Genomic DNA, 14,056 nt, shown 5'->3' with positions numbered 1-14,056 from the left:
TCCAGGCCGGGGCTGGGGCTTCCGGGCTGTGCTTACCAAGCGCTCGGCAAAGCTCCACATCTGATCCGTTTTCAGCAGCTGCTGCAGATCCCTTCTCTTCAGGAACCTTACTGCAGAAAGCAGCGTTTCCCGAGAGGCCTGCAGAGCGGCAGAGACACGGACATGGCACCGCAGCCCAGGGCACAGGAGCCACGTCCCCGTGCCAAGGCCAGGAGGGAGCTGGAGCCCATGAGGAGGAGCCAGGCTGTGGGGAGACAGCTGAGCCCCCTGCCATGGGGACCCCGGCACCCAGGAGCCCTCACCTGTGCCACACGCCAGTTCTCATCGTGGCAGTTGAAGAAGAGTGGGAGCAGGCTCTGGCTCACAGGCTTCTTCAGGGGCTTTTTTCCCTTGGCCACCACCAAGTTCATCACCTCTTGGAAGAGGCGAACAGAGAGCAGCTTTACAAGGCTGTTGTCCTGTTGGAAAGGAAGCAAAACCCCTCCACACCAGCTGCTTCAGGCCCCCCTGTGCACAGGCACAAGGCACTGGGCTTCCAGGCGGCGCCCGGTGCCTGTGGCTGGGGGCACAGAGCCTTACATTGTCAAAGAGTTGCCAGAGCGCCTCAGCCAGCTGCAGGGCGATGGGGCTGGCTATTGCAAGGTCTTTGTTGGAGAGCAGAGAGCTGAGAACAACTAGAGTCATCTCAACATTGTCTTCATCCACAGCCCGCAGGAGGTTGCCGAGGCTTTCAGTCAGGCTGTACATTCTTTCATTCTGTGTGGAAAACAAGGCTGGGCAACCCCACGCTGCTGCTGCTGCTGCAGGGCTCAGAGGCTGAAGGCCTGTCCCAGAGTGCTCAGGCAGCTGAACAGACACCCTGGAGAGCTGGGAGCAGCTGCCACAGCTCCCAAAGGAGCCAAGCCCAAGGGGCTGCTTTCCCCAGCCCCACGCTGCCAGCACAGCTTCAGCTGCTGCCTCCTTCTCACCATCGAGGGGTCCTGGCTGAGCACTACGAGGCCTCTGAGCGCCACGCGACGCATCTCTCTGGACTTGCTCTGCAGGTGCCTTGTCATGATCTGCAGGACGTTTTCAGCGCATTCACTTAAGTCCAGGCAGTCCAGGACCTGAAAGGCACAGAGCAGTGACAGGAGTGTCCAGCTGGCAGGAGCTCAGAACTGCACAGGGCTGAACCAAGGCAGCAGCACAGGGCACCATCCCAGGCAGCTGCGGCTACCAGAGGGCACAGGCGTGGGAGGTAGCTGAGCGAGGCAGCGCTGGCCATCGGGCTCACCTCCACCAGGAAGGCCAGGGCGGGCAGTTCCCAGTCTGAATTGTCTTGGCTGAGTAAGTCAAAGAGGCAGGATGCCATGCTGCAACACCAGATGATGGAGACACGGCGCATCTCCCTGGCGGGGAGAAAAAGGCACCATTGCTCCTGAGCTGAGTGGCCAAACCTCTCCCAGGGCTGACTCACAGAAGTTTGGTCTTCTCCCGAGCACTCCCGAGCACGGGTGCTTTGGGAGGCTGCTGCTCCAGGGCACCCTCCTCTCCCAGCCCATTCCAGTCTGCTCATCCCTCCCTTGAGGACAAGGCCCTGCCGCCCATGAGCACAGGGACTGCGTGGGGTGATCTGGGCACAAAGGAGAGGGGCGGTGGGGAGAATGAGGTCTCACCTGGCCAGCAGACCCACTGCATAGTGGTGGGTGTCGGCACAGAGCAGTGTGTCCCAGGCACACCTGCGTTCCATTGCTACCACCACGTCCTCGTACTGCATTTGGCAGAGCAGGGCCTTCAGGGTCTGCAGTGCAAAGCTGTGTGCAGAGCAAAGCCCAGGTCACGCTGGGAGGCCTGGCTCCTGCCCTGGGAGCATGGCAGGGATGGGGAGACTGGGAAGACTGGCATGGAGCACCTGTTGGGGTGGGCAGCAAGGCCGTGTTGCTCCTGGCATCTCTTCCAGAAGGTATCCACCTCTTCTGGCATATTCAGAGTGCTGATGTAAGCTTGGAAGAGCAGATGCAGAAAGAGGTTGGGGAAATACTCCAGCACTACAGGTGGGCACCAGGTCAGATTGAAGAGCCTCCACAGTGTCAAGGTTGCCTGCAAGAAATAAAACAGCCAGAGACAGTAATCAGTGCCAAGACATGCATGTGGCATGGCCCCAGCCTGCGAGGGAGAGGCCAAGGGAGACACATGGGGAGCAGCCGGCCTGGTGCCCCAGAACCTTGCCCCCAAGCCAGGTTTTAGCCCAGCGCCTGAGGCAGGGAGATGCAGCTGGGGGCAGGGCAGAGAGCTAGCTGCTGGAGAGGTGGCCTGGGGGCTGGCAAAGGCCGCTTCCAGAAACTCACAGCCAGGGCAAAGACCCCTGTACTGTCCCCATCGGAGGTGTACACGCTGTCCTCTGGCCAGGCGCTCAGCACATCGAGAAGGATCTGTAGCGCCGGCTCCGCGGTCCTGCTCGAGGACATGATGGTCCCCCACATGATCACGGCAGCTCTGTGGGGCCAGAGCTCTGTGTCAGGGGGGTCTCAGCCACAGCAGCGTGGTCTGGGCAGCTGCAGGGGCCTGCACTGGCCCTCAGCCCTGCCTCTGACTCCTGGCCCTGGCTGGCAGCAGCCAGCCAGCCCACGTGGGCCCAGGCCCTGAGGGGCAGGGAGGGAGCATGGCAGCAGGCTCCGGAGTTGACATGCCAGGACTGGAAAACAGAGGGGCCAGAGGCTCCTGGAACTCTCCACCTGTCTGTCAGGGACAGGCTCTACGGGGTGGGGGGGCCGGTGAAGCCTAAGGCCTCAAGGCAGGTGGGGATGCCATGCCTGTCACACGATGGGGCCCAGCGCAAGAGAGTGATCAGCACGTCACAGGGGTATTCCTTGGTCAGCTCCAGAAGGGCCTTGTCCAGCCTGTGCTCAGCAGATTTGTTGGCCGTGAGCCACCGGTGGATGTACCTCACCATGGCTGGCACCTACAGAAGGCACAGGGAGACTTGGAGAGCTGCCAGGGCAGCAACTTGCCCAGCTTCCCCTGAGAAGTGCTTCCCTTTCCACCACATTGGTCTGGACCTCACAGGCTGAGGGAGCCCAGCAGACCCAGCATGATGTGCCACACCATTCCTGGGGCAATCAAGTCCTTGCCCCAGACTGCTTACTTGCTTTGCATTGGAGACACCCTTCTCCACCAGCAAATCCAGCATGGCAGCACTGGTCTCGGCACTGAAGAGGTGAAAGCTTGCCAAGATCCCAGTGCCCACACCTGTGGTCTCTTCCTGCCTAATGCACGTGATGAATTGACAGATGGTCTGCAGGAGAAGAGCAGGAAGAGAGGGAGAATGCATGGTGTGCTGCAACCACTCGGTGCTGGGCTGAGCAGTGCCATCAGGCCCAGCCCAGGTGGGGATGGCCGCAGGTACCTGCACTGTTCTGCGGAAGCGGCCATGGGCGGGTTCCTGTTCTTGTGTCCGGTCCAGGGCTGCATCTGGTAAAGAGCGAGCGTGGCCAGAGCTGCTGAGGGGCTGCAGGAGAGGCCAGAGAACACAGCCCAGCCCTGTTCTCTCCTGGCAGGGAGAGCCTCGCGATGGCCCAGGGATGGAGCTGCCATGTGGTCCAGCCCCAGCCCAGCGTCTGTCCTATCCATGGGCATGTGGGATGGGATGGGATGGGATGGGATGGGATGGGATGGGATGGGATGGGATGGGATGGGATGGGATGGGATGGGTTGTGGCCAAGCTGGCTGCAGCCACCAGCCATGCAGCCCAGCAACCCAGCTCTGCCACTTACCCTCCTGCAGCTGCTTGAATGGCACCATCTCTTCAGTCTCGTGCACTGGGGCAGCTCCAGGGCCTTCTTCCTCTTCCTCCACCCAGGCCAGCTTGGGCACTCTTGGGGGTCTCTGCTCCATGTCACTGACTGGATCTGTGGCTACTTGCAGGAGAGATGCCTCGGAAAACTCCGAGTCAGCAAGTCCTGCTTTTGTGCCTGCACGGCACCTTCAAGAGAGAAGCGTCAGGAAGGCTCAGGACAGCAAGTCCTGCACTCTGGTCTTGAGGGCTCCTGCCACAAGGACAGGAGACTCCTGTCAAGGATTGTGCTCTGGCCTCGAGGGCACTGGTGGCAGGGATGGGAGATGCCTCCAGGGCACCAAGTCCCACGCTCTGCCCTCGAGGGCACCTGCAGAATTGAAGCCTAGGAAGGCCACGGGTCAGCAAGTCCTGTGGTCTGGCCTCGACGTCAGCTGCAGGAATAACGCCTCAGAAATCTCCGGGTCAGACACGAACGAGTGCACTGTGTGGGGGCTCCTCACAGCACTGCTCTGTCCTGTCCTGTCCCGTCGCATGCTCGGAGCACTGTGGCATGGTCCTGTCACTGTCAGCTCCTATGTCACCACGTGTCACAAAGGGCCCTTTGACACACTGTTCCATGCCATAGTGACCATGCTGCAGCGTGTCACAAAGGGACCCTGCACACACTGCACCCTGCACTATGGCCGCCCCTGGCCCACCCAAAGTGGCCCAGGTTGGAAGGAATCCCTCACCCCAAGTGTCTGAGACAGCCCAACAGGGTCTTCAGGAATGGCTCAAACCATCAGCAAACGCTGCCCTGCTCTGCGGGCTCAGGGCAGCAGAAGGAGCCCCCAGGGCTGCCGATGCAGCCGTGCTGGGAAGGGCACGGGGCCTTCCACAGAAACTGGCACGGCCTCCTTGGGACTCGTCCCAGCCCGTGGCCATCCCAAACCCACGGATGTGGCACATAAGGAACTGTGGGCCAGGGCAGGAATGCTGCTCTGAGCCCTGGGGCCCGGGGAGCGCTGACACCAGCAGGTGAGGCAGAGTCCCTGCCCAAGCAGACCTGCCACCCCCGAGCCCTGGCAGGGCTGGTGCCGTGTCCTGCCCCAGAGACCTCTGCCCCTGGGGGCTTCTGTGCCAGAGGGAGCCAAAGCCCAGGTGCACTGGGGGCTGTGTTCCTGCCTGCAGGGGCTGTTGGCAGGAGCACCTGGAGCAACTGCCGGCAGCGCTTGCTCTCTGTCGGAAGCTCTTACTCCATGCTGAAATTATTTTCTCATTGAAGTTATTGCCTTCAGCACAAAAACACCTTAGCGGCAAAGGCACAGGAAAATCTGGCAAGGAAGAATCCTCAATTCAGGAAAGCTTTACATCCCATTGCTCAACTCAAGTAGTTCCAAACAAGTGCAAACTTCCCAAATTATTTGGGATGGCCTGAGGAGGTGAAGATTTGGAATTTTGCTTCCCATCTCAAAGCAGCAACTCATTTGCCTTAACCTCATCCACTGAGGGTCACTTTACCGAACATAACACTACACAAAAAAAGGGCAAAACCAAGGGCCATCCTTTGGTTTGCAAATGGTTTTCTATGAAGGGATGATAATATCCTAGGTCTCTTAAGGATTAAAAGCTCTCAAGAAATTAAAGCCCACTCAGTGGTACAAAAGTAGCTCAAACAAATGAATAGATGGCAAAAGGGCTAATCCTCCCCCTGCTACAGATAACTAATTGTCCAATAAAGTACAGCTCTCCCGTCTTGTTCCCTGCAGGAGAATCAGGACCATGAAAAGGAAAAGTCACAAATATTCTTTCTGCCCTCTGTAACCACAGCTGTGCAAAAGCACAGATGCTGCCTATAAAGTGACTCTAATTCCAGCCTAGATCTCTCACCTCCCAGACAACTCCTTCCTCAACACCCCACTAACACCAACCCCCCCAAACTCCTGCACAGAAGCCCTCAACATCCCGCCAGGACCCCCAGCTGTCCCCGTCCCTCTGCAGAGCTTTCCCACCCTCCAGCAGACGCCCTGGTTCCCTGCACATGCCGTGGGATGGCACTCGGGAGGATCTGCTCCAAGGCCTTCCCCTGGAGCAAGCTCAGGCTGCCAGGCCTATGGATCCTGGATCATCCTTCCCACCAAGCCTTCCTGTGCACGGCTGTTCCATCTGCACCTCTGGGCTCAGCTCAGACTTCTCCACTAAACCAGGAGTGCTGGTAAAGGATGGAGAGCAGCCTGGCAAGCTCTTTCTCCAGCTCCCTCTTTACTCTTGGAAAGGTAGAACATTCCACAGGAAAGCAACTGATGCCACAAGGAGAGGGGTGGCCTCAAGCACCTTTGGCAATGAAACAAAGCCTTTGTTTGACATAAGTAAGCCCAAGCAATTCCCAAAAGTAAACAGGTAATTAGCACAGCCATACATAAGTACTCAGCACCAGTTAGCATAAGAAAAACCTGGCAGGCCTAACTTGACCTGAGAGTGACTTGACAAAAAGCTTTAGACAGTGTACCAGAAAAACTAAGGGCAAGTGTGGAGTCAGCCCTGTGCAGGGAAGCCATGAGGAAGACTTTGTGCTGCTTTAGGGCATCGAGACCACTCCTGGCCAGTGCCTGGACATCAGCTTCAAGGATAGGAATCTGACCCAATGTATTTCCAAACCCCTGCCTATCAAATCGCCTCAGCAGTGTAAAGATGGATGGTATGTTTGGTACAATTCCTGCATCAACCCACTAAAATTTATACGTGGCAGAGGAATATTTGGGTGGGTTGCAGACCCCCGCCATCCTGCCAGGTCAATAAAAGAGTTTTTGGTGGACAGTGCATTTGCCTGCTGATTTCTTTGAATGAGGGAGACCCCTCAGGACTGCTATATCCTGAGGGAACACCATTGGCCTTGACCTGTAGGCAGCTGCACAAGCTTAAAATCTGCTGCCTCAGCTTCCAGGACCTCTCTTGGCCAGCATCCTGACATGGGTGCAGAACTGCACTGAGGCACTGCCAGGACCCAGCAGGACAGGACTGCCTGTGTTGTGTCCACATAGCACCCCTCACACAGCCAGGGTCATCCCGAAACCAAACAAATGCTCAGCTGTCAGCAGAGGGGAGCAAGGAGCCCTGGGCTCCTCTCAGGGTATCTCAGCTGGGCTCGCTCCACAACACGCCCCCATTGGAAGGGCTGCTGGCCTGCTGATGCCCAGCTGCCAGAAAGGCCTACCTTGTTCTCTCCAAGATGCACAGGGAGAGCCAAAGAAGCAGAGCAGGACATTTGGGAAGCAATCCTTCCAAGCCTTTTCTGAGGCCAGGGACACCCCATGATCAGCCAAGACTCTCCACGCTGCCTGGCCCACCCAGCCCAGCTCTGTGCTGGCCCTGGGCCACAGCAGCTTCCACCAAGCAAGGGCAAATGCATGTAGCCAAGTGTTGAAACACAGCAGACAGGGAAGATGTGAAAAGTGTGTGCGTAAAGGCCTGTTAATTCACAGCTCTCAGAGAGAGCTTTGGGGCTCACAGCTGGACAGAGATGCTGCTGCTCACACCTCTGTCCAAAGCGGGGGATCACACCTTGCTGCAGGTGCTTGGGTCGGTCTCTGCAGGTCGAGGCAGATGCCAAACCTGCTCTTCACAGCCTTCTCCCTTGCCCTGCCCCTCTGCCAAGCACAACATGCCTCAAGGACTGAAAGGACCTCAGAGAGCCAAAGGGGGACCCTTGCACCTGCATCACTGGGAGCTCCCTGGGAAGCACTGTCCTTGAGAAGCAAGCCCCTTTCCTCCAAAGGCATTTCCCCAAATGTGTAGCTTTCGGGGGGAACACCAACACACTCTTAAGAAAAGCTGGCAAGGCTGAATGATTTCCAGTCAGGCGCTCCAGCTGTAGCCCGTATTCCCCCAAGTGTGTTTCCAGGTGGAGGCTCAGAGGTGCAGCCCCAGGCCCTCTACAAACTCAAGCTGTCCACTGCCTCTTCACCTGCCTCAACTCCAGCCTGTGGTCACGGCAGCAAAACCAGGCTGTTCCCAGCCAGAGCCCAGAGCCCTGTTCCTGCAGGATGCTCTTGCCAGCACCTTCCAGGACTCTCCGCTGTGTACGCAGCGCTTTTCATGCCCACTCTCAACAGGCCTTGGAAGGCAGAGCACAACCTGGCTGGCTCTGCCACCAGCACACCCCAAAGACAGACGGAGGAAGAAGCAGCAGGTGTTGTTTTGCAGCCATACCCAGGAGAAACTGGAAGGTGCCCTCCCTCTGGTCTCACTTGGTTGGCTTTCTGACTGGCTCTGAGGCTGGGGCTACCATTCCTGGGTTCTGGGGACCAGAACCACACCAGGGATCCCGGCACTGCCTGACAGCGCTCCAGGCTCTGGCACAGTCTGAGTTTCGGGCACCGTGCTGCTGCTTCATTTGCTCTTAGGCACACCCAAAGCTCTCGGTTAAGCCCAGATGGTCTCTGGTTCTGCCCTCTCCAGGGATTGCAGCTCCCTGCCCAGGCATTGCAGCTCGCCCGGCCAGCCCCTGCTGACTGCCCACTGCCCTCATTCACACTCAAGGAGGTCTGAGATGAAATCAGAGCACCCAGACAAGGATAAGAAAGGAGGGCCCTCGCCACCCACAGGGGAGCCAATGGATCATCACCAAGTCCCTGACGTACAAAAGTCTCCGTAATCTGCACAAAGACATTGTACGACAGGGACATGAGGCTTATACAACCTGGTAACTGCGTGTCTGGGACCTTAGGAGAACAGGCATGCACCTGGATGGTGGTGAGGCAAGGAATTTGGGACCCTTGACCCAGGAGCAGGTATGAATCAGATTTTTGTAAGAGAGCCAGGCTCCCTTTTCCTCTGGGAGCAGCTTTTAATGAGTGTCAGAGAGAGGTTTGTCCACGAGGAGAGAATGCAGGAGCACCACCATAGAATGAGCTGGAAGACCCTTGAGGAAGGGATCCAACAGCTGAGAAAAGTGGCAGCATTGGAGGTTCTCTTTGGGAGGGATGGACAGCATGATAATGACCCTGGCAAGGTCAGGTGCACAGGGCAAATGCTGTGGAGTCTGGCAAATCTAGGGCCATGTCAATGCACCACCTTCATTGCAACAATTACTGGTGATACCAACCGAGAGACAGTGGGTTCTGCTGCCAACAAGTTTAGAAATTGTGAGAGTATGGTCAATGGCCCGATGCAGGCTCATGGCTCTACTGTGATCAAGGAACTCAAAGAGGAGTTTAAAGAGGAAATGAGGAAGATTGGAGATTGATTGCATTATTGTGCCTTGAATGAAGGGACTCCACCACTGAGCGCTGCTGTGCCAGACATGCTGGAACTCCAGCACGAGCTGGCAGCAAGGTGGTACACCACTATTGGCATTGCTAAGGCGTTTTTCTCCATTCCTCTGGCAGCAGAATGCAGGCCTCAGTTTGCTTTCACCTGGAGGGGCGTGCAGTGCACCTGGAACCGACTGCCCCAGGGGTGGAAGTGCAGCCCCACCATCTGCCATGGACTGATCCAGGCTGCACTGGAAAATGGTGAAGCTCCAAAACACCTGCAGTACATCGATGGCATCATTGTGTGGGGGAACACAGCAATGGAAGTATTTGAGAAAGAACAGCGCATCATCCAGATTCTGCTGGAAGTCAGCTTCGCCATCAAGAAGAGCAAAGTTAAGGGACCTGCCCAAGAGATCCAGTTCCTGGGAGCAAAGTTGCAAGACAGACAGAGTCACATTCCCACTGAGGTCACCAATAAGATCACTGCAATGTCATCACCAAGCAGCAAGAGGGAAACACAAGCTTTCCTATGCACCATTGGCTTTTGGAGAATGCACATTCCCGAGTACAACCAGATTGTGAGCCTTCTTTACCTGGTCACCCACAAGAAGAACGATTTTCACTGGGGCCCTGCGCAGCTGCAAGCCTTTGCCCAGATCAAGCAGGAAATTGCTCATGCTGTAGCCCTTGGCCCAGTCAGGACAGGACCAGAGGTGAAGAATGTGCTCTACTCTGCAGCCAGGAGCAATGGTTTGTCCTGGAGCCTTTGGCAGAAGGTGCCTGGGGAGACTCGAGGCTGACCACTGGGATTCTGCAGCCAAAGTTTCAGAGGGTCTGAAGCCAACTACACTCCTACAGAGAAGGAAATCCTGGCTGCCCGTGAAAGAGTTCAAGCCACCTTGGAGGTGATTGTCATGGAAACACAGCTCCTCCTGGCACCCTGACTGCTGGTGCTGGGGTGGATGTTTAAAGGAAAAGTTTCCTCTGCCACCATGCCACTGACACCACATGGAATAAAAGGATTGTTCTGCTGTCCTTCATAAGAGTAAATGTTCTGTTCTCCTGTCCTTGTCACAGTGCTCACCCTGCATGAGATGTGTCTGCAAGCCCTGCAACCTCTGGGATTGGGGAGGGCAAATGTTCCTGGGGGAACAGGGATGGGGCAGCTGGGCTGGACTGACCCAGGGGATTTTCCATTCCATGTGACACCATGATCAGCAATCAACTGAGAGAACTGGTGACAAAGGGGGTAGAGGATTAATTTCTGTTTGAAGATATTTTTCTTTCAAAGCAGCACCTACACACACAGAATCTTATCCTGCCACAAGGTTGTCAGACATTTTCTGCTGGTAGGCAATTTCCTGTGGATTTGCTTTTCTTCTGTTAGTGTGTCTTGCTGTGCTTTTTTTTAGTTGGGTTTGGAGGGTTTTTTTGGTCGGCTTTGTTTTTTTCCCTGTTGAACTGCCTTTCTTCTCATGCATACAATTTTTCTCCCTTTCCTTATAGCTTGCTTGGCACCTGATTGCAAGACAAATTTACCCAACTCAGTCATCTTGCCCAGTTATGTTTAGCAGTCACCATTAACTAGATGAGTTCAGTCACAGACTCCCTGCCATTTGGCAGCATCCACAAAGTATTGAAAGTGCATTTCATGTCCTTGTAGAGATAATAGAAATAATCCACAGTGGTGGTCAAGGGCTGGTCACTGAGGGATGTCACCAGGGCCTGGCTGCCAAGAGGACTCTGTACCATGGATGACATTTGACCCTCATTGTTCAGCCACATTCCCACCCACCCCATGTTCCACTCCTTCAGCCCAGCTCTCTCCAGTCTGGCTCTGAGGAGACCACAGCAGACCCTGTCACAGGCCTGCTGAAGCCTGGGCACACAACATCCCCTTCTCTTCCCTCCCACGTGGGTTCTGCAGTCCCTGCCTTGTCCTGCCAGTGCCTGGAATGGCTGCAGGAGGATTTGCCACATCCCCTTCCCTGCTGAGCCTGACCAGTCCGTGACTCTCCCAGTGCCCCTCCCTGCCCAGACTGGTTCCATGGCTGCCCTTCCCAAGGGCCCAGGACCCTCTGGGATGGCTCTGGCCTTTCCAGGGGGTTTGAGAGAGGTCCCACAGTGACACTGCCCAGCCTTCTCAACAGGCCTGACACCAAAGGCCTTTTCCACATCCCTCAGTCCCAGATCAGTGCCCAGAACACAGCACAGCCTATCCAGGTCCTCAGGGTGCTTCAGAAGGGAGGCAGCAGGGTTTTCTCCCCACAGACCCTCACTCCTTCCAATGTCTCTCTGTGCAGTCCATGGATGCCCTGAGCATTTTTTCCTGGAGCCTCCCTGCCCAGGATGTTTGTCTCTATGCTGTCCTAACCACAGCCCAGCAAAGAATTCAGGTGGTTTCCCCGAGGACATTACTCTCAGAGTAAAATGGCCTCAAGGCACTGTTTGTGCCACTGGAATTGTGCCACCCCCAAGTGCTGCTGATGGTGTGTGTGCTCACTCAGGTTCATCTCCCCACACACACAGGATGCACTGCTGAAATCTCCCCAGTACAGAGCAAACATGGCCTGCTGGCCTGGTCACTTGGTGTCCCTCCATGCAGGGACAAACAATCTCCTGCAGGTGGGGGAGAGGCCAGTGCTGGCAGTGGTGGTTGCAGGGGCTGGTGTGGGACAATTGTCGTGGGGCACCTTCCCAGGCTGTCCCCAGAACAAAGACACAGCCCAGGCCCTGCTCTGCTCCTCCATCAGGGCCATGCCAGGAGCTCTGGCTGTGCCAGGACACTGCTGTGTGCCCTCCCTGCACACTCCCCCTCTGCCCAGGCACTGGGCTTTGCTGTGCCAGGGCATTCCTGGAGCACATTGCTGACAGCATCTCTGGAGGAGAGCAAAGCCTTCCTGCCCTGCCCTCAGGAGATGCCCTTGGCTGATGGAGCTGCTGTGCTGGAGCCCAGCTGTGTCCCAGCAGTGCCCACGGCCTGTCCCTGCCTGTGGTCACAGCACGGACACGCAGCAGGACAGTGACCAAGCTGCCAGAGCACTGCGGCCTCACAGCCACAGCAGGGCTGGCAAGGAGAGGGTGGAGTGGGAAGGGCAGCTCCAAAAGGAACAATCCCTGCTGCTCCCTGGCAGTGCTGCTCTGCTGGAGCTCTCTTCCCCTTCTCCCCTCTAACTTCATGCAGGCCTCAGAGCTGGGATCCCAGATAAAACAGGCACTGCAGGGTACTTTATTTTGTTCAAATGTAGCAATAGCACAAACCTGGTTAACAGAGCTTATGGGTGACATTCAAGAGGCAGACAGTGAATTAGATGGTGGGGGTTAAAAAATGTTATTGAGGATACTTTTATGAGCTAAAAACCCACTGAACATTACCCAAGGATCTGGGCAGGCCTGTTGGGCATGTCATGAGTTCCATTCCAAAAGTTTGGCAGAAGAAAACAGGCAATAGGTAGCTTCAGAGAAGCAGCCAGTCATAATTTTCCTCAGGGCATCCTTGAGCTCCTGGTTCCTCAGGCTGTAGATGAGAGGGTTCAGGGCTGGGGGCACCACCGAGTACAGAACTGACACTGCCAGATCCAGGGATGGGAAGGAGAGGGAGTGGGGCTTCAGGTAGGCAAAGGCTGCAGTGCAGAGAAACAGGGAGACCACGGCCAGGTGAGGGAGGCAGGTGAGAAAGGCTTTGTGCCATCCCTGCTCAGAGGGGATCCTCAGCACAGCCCTAAAGATCTGCACATAGGAGAAAACCATGAACACAAAACAGGCAAATGACAAAAAGGCACTAACAGTGTGGAAAAAATGACGGGAGACAGGTCCATTCTATAATGTCAACAAGTCTCAGTTTATTTCAAGCACACATGTATAGTTATACCCGTTATAATGAAGCTTATGCATATTGCAAAATTTATGCTCATCATTGGTGTATGAAAAACAGGTCAATCCCGCCTTTGGAGCTTTCTAAGCTTGCTTTGTTTTCCCTTACATTTATCTTTTTGCTGAACATTCTACTGTTGGGAACCAGCTTACCCAAGGACATAAGATATTATTGCTACATCTGCTATTGCTGCACTGTGCAATTTTCAGCTACTGCTTCACTAACTGCACGTAGTCATGTCCTTTCTCACGAAGCCATTCTTCCACAAAACTCTCCATATTTCCCCTGTTTTTGTTTTGGACCATTGAGTTAGTTGTCCACATCTTTTGAACCATGCATTCTATCAGCTTCTGAAGACAATTAAACAGGCAGGGTAAAATCAGCAAGAGTAGTAAAACAACAATCAAGATTCCTACTGCATACATGATAAAAGTTCTTAGCCAAGGACCAATCCCTAAACTTTTAAGCCATTCTTCTATCCCCAGACCATCCTCTTCTTTTAATTGATGAAGGCCCTGTTGTAGTTCTTTAATCTTAGCATGTATTGATATAGAATGATCAGAGAGATTCATGCAACACATTCCTTCAAATTCCTCACATCCATGTCCCTGGGCTAACAACAAAAAATCAATGGCTGCTCTGTTCTGTAGTACAGCATGATTTACACTTTGTACATCCATAGCAAGCATAGATAAAACCTCTGATGTTTTGTTAAGTTCATCTTTAGTCCAGCATCCCAATTGTTCAGCTAACACCATAGCCTTTCTGGCAGCTCCTCCTGGTAACAGGGTTGCCACTATTACCTGTTTTAAAGTACTCCAAAATTGAGGTTGTCCAACCTGATCACATTTTAAGTCATGCACATCAGGCCTCTTCCTTGTCTTCCCTAGCCTGTCCCATTGCATTAGCAAGGATATATTAGGATGGAACAGTGCTAGTTTTCCTAGGTAACATGGTCCCCCTTGTGGTTTTACCGGAATTCCATTCCAAGCTCTATTTCCACAGATCAAAAATACACCCTTTGGCAACCTTAAGGGTTTGGTTATCTTGGAACCATCACAGTTAGAATATAACTGTGATGCTACCCTACCTGAGTCCAGTGAAGAGTCTAGAGAAGCCCATTTGTTTCTTGGGTTATTTACACTCTGCAAATTCAATGGAACAAAGCTAAAC

This window comes from Lonchura striata, chromosome 37 (assembly GCF_046129695.1).
Source record: "Lonchura striata isolate bLonStr1 chromosome 37, bLonStr1.mat, whole genome shotgun sequence".
NCBI classification, from domain to species: Eukaryota; Metazoa; Chordata; class Aves; order Passeriformes; family Estrildidae; genus Lonchura; species Lonchura striata.
Note: the sequence above shows the minus strand (reverse complement) of the source record.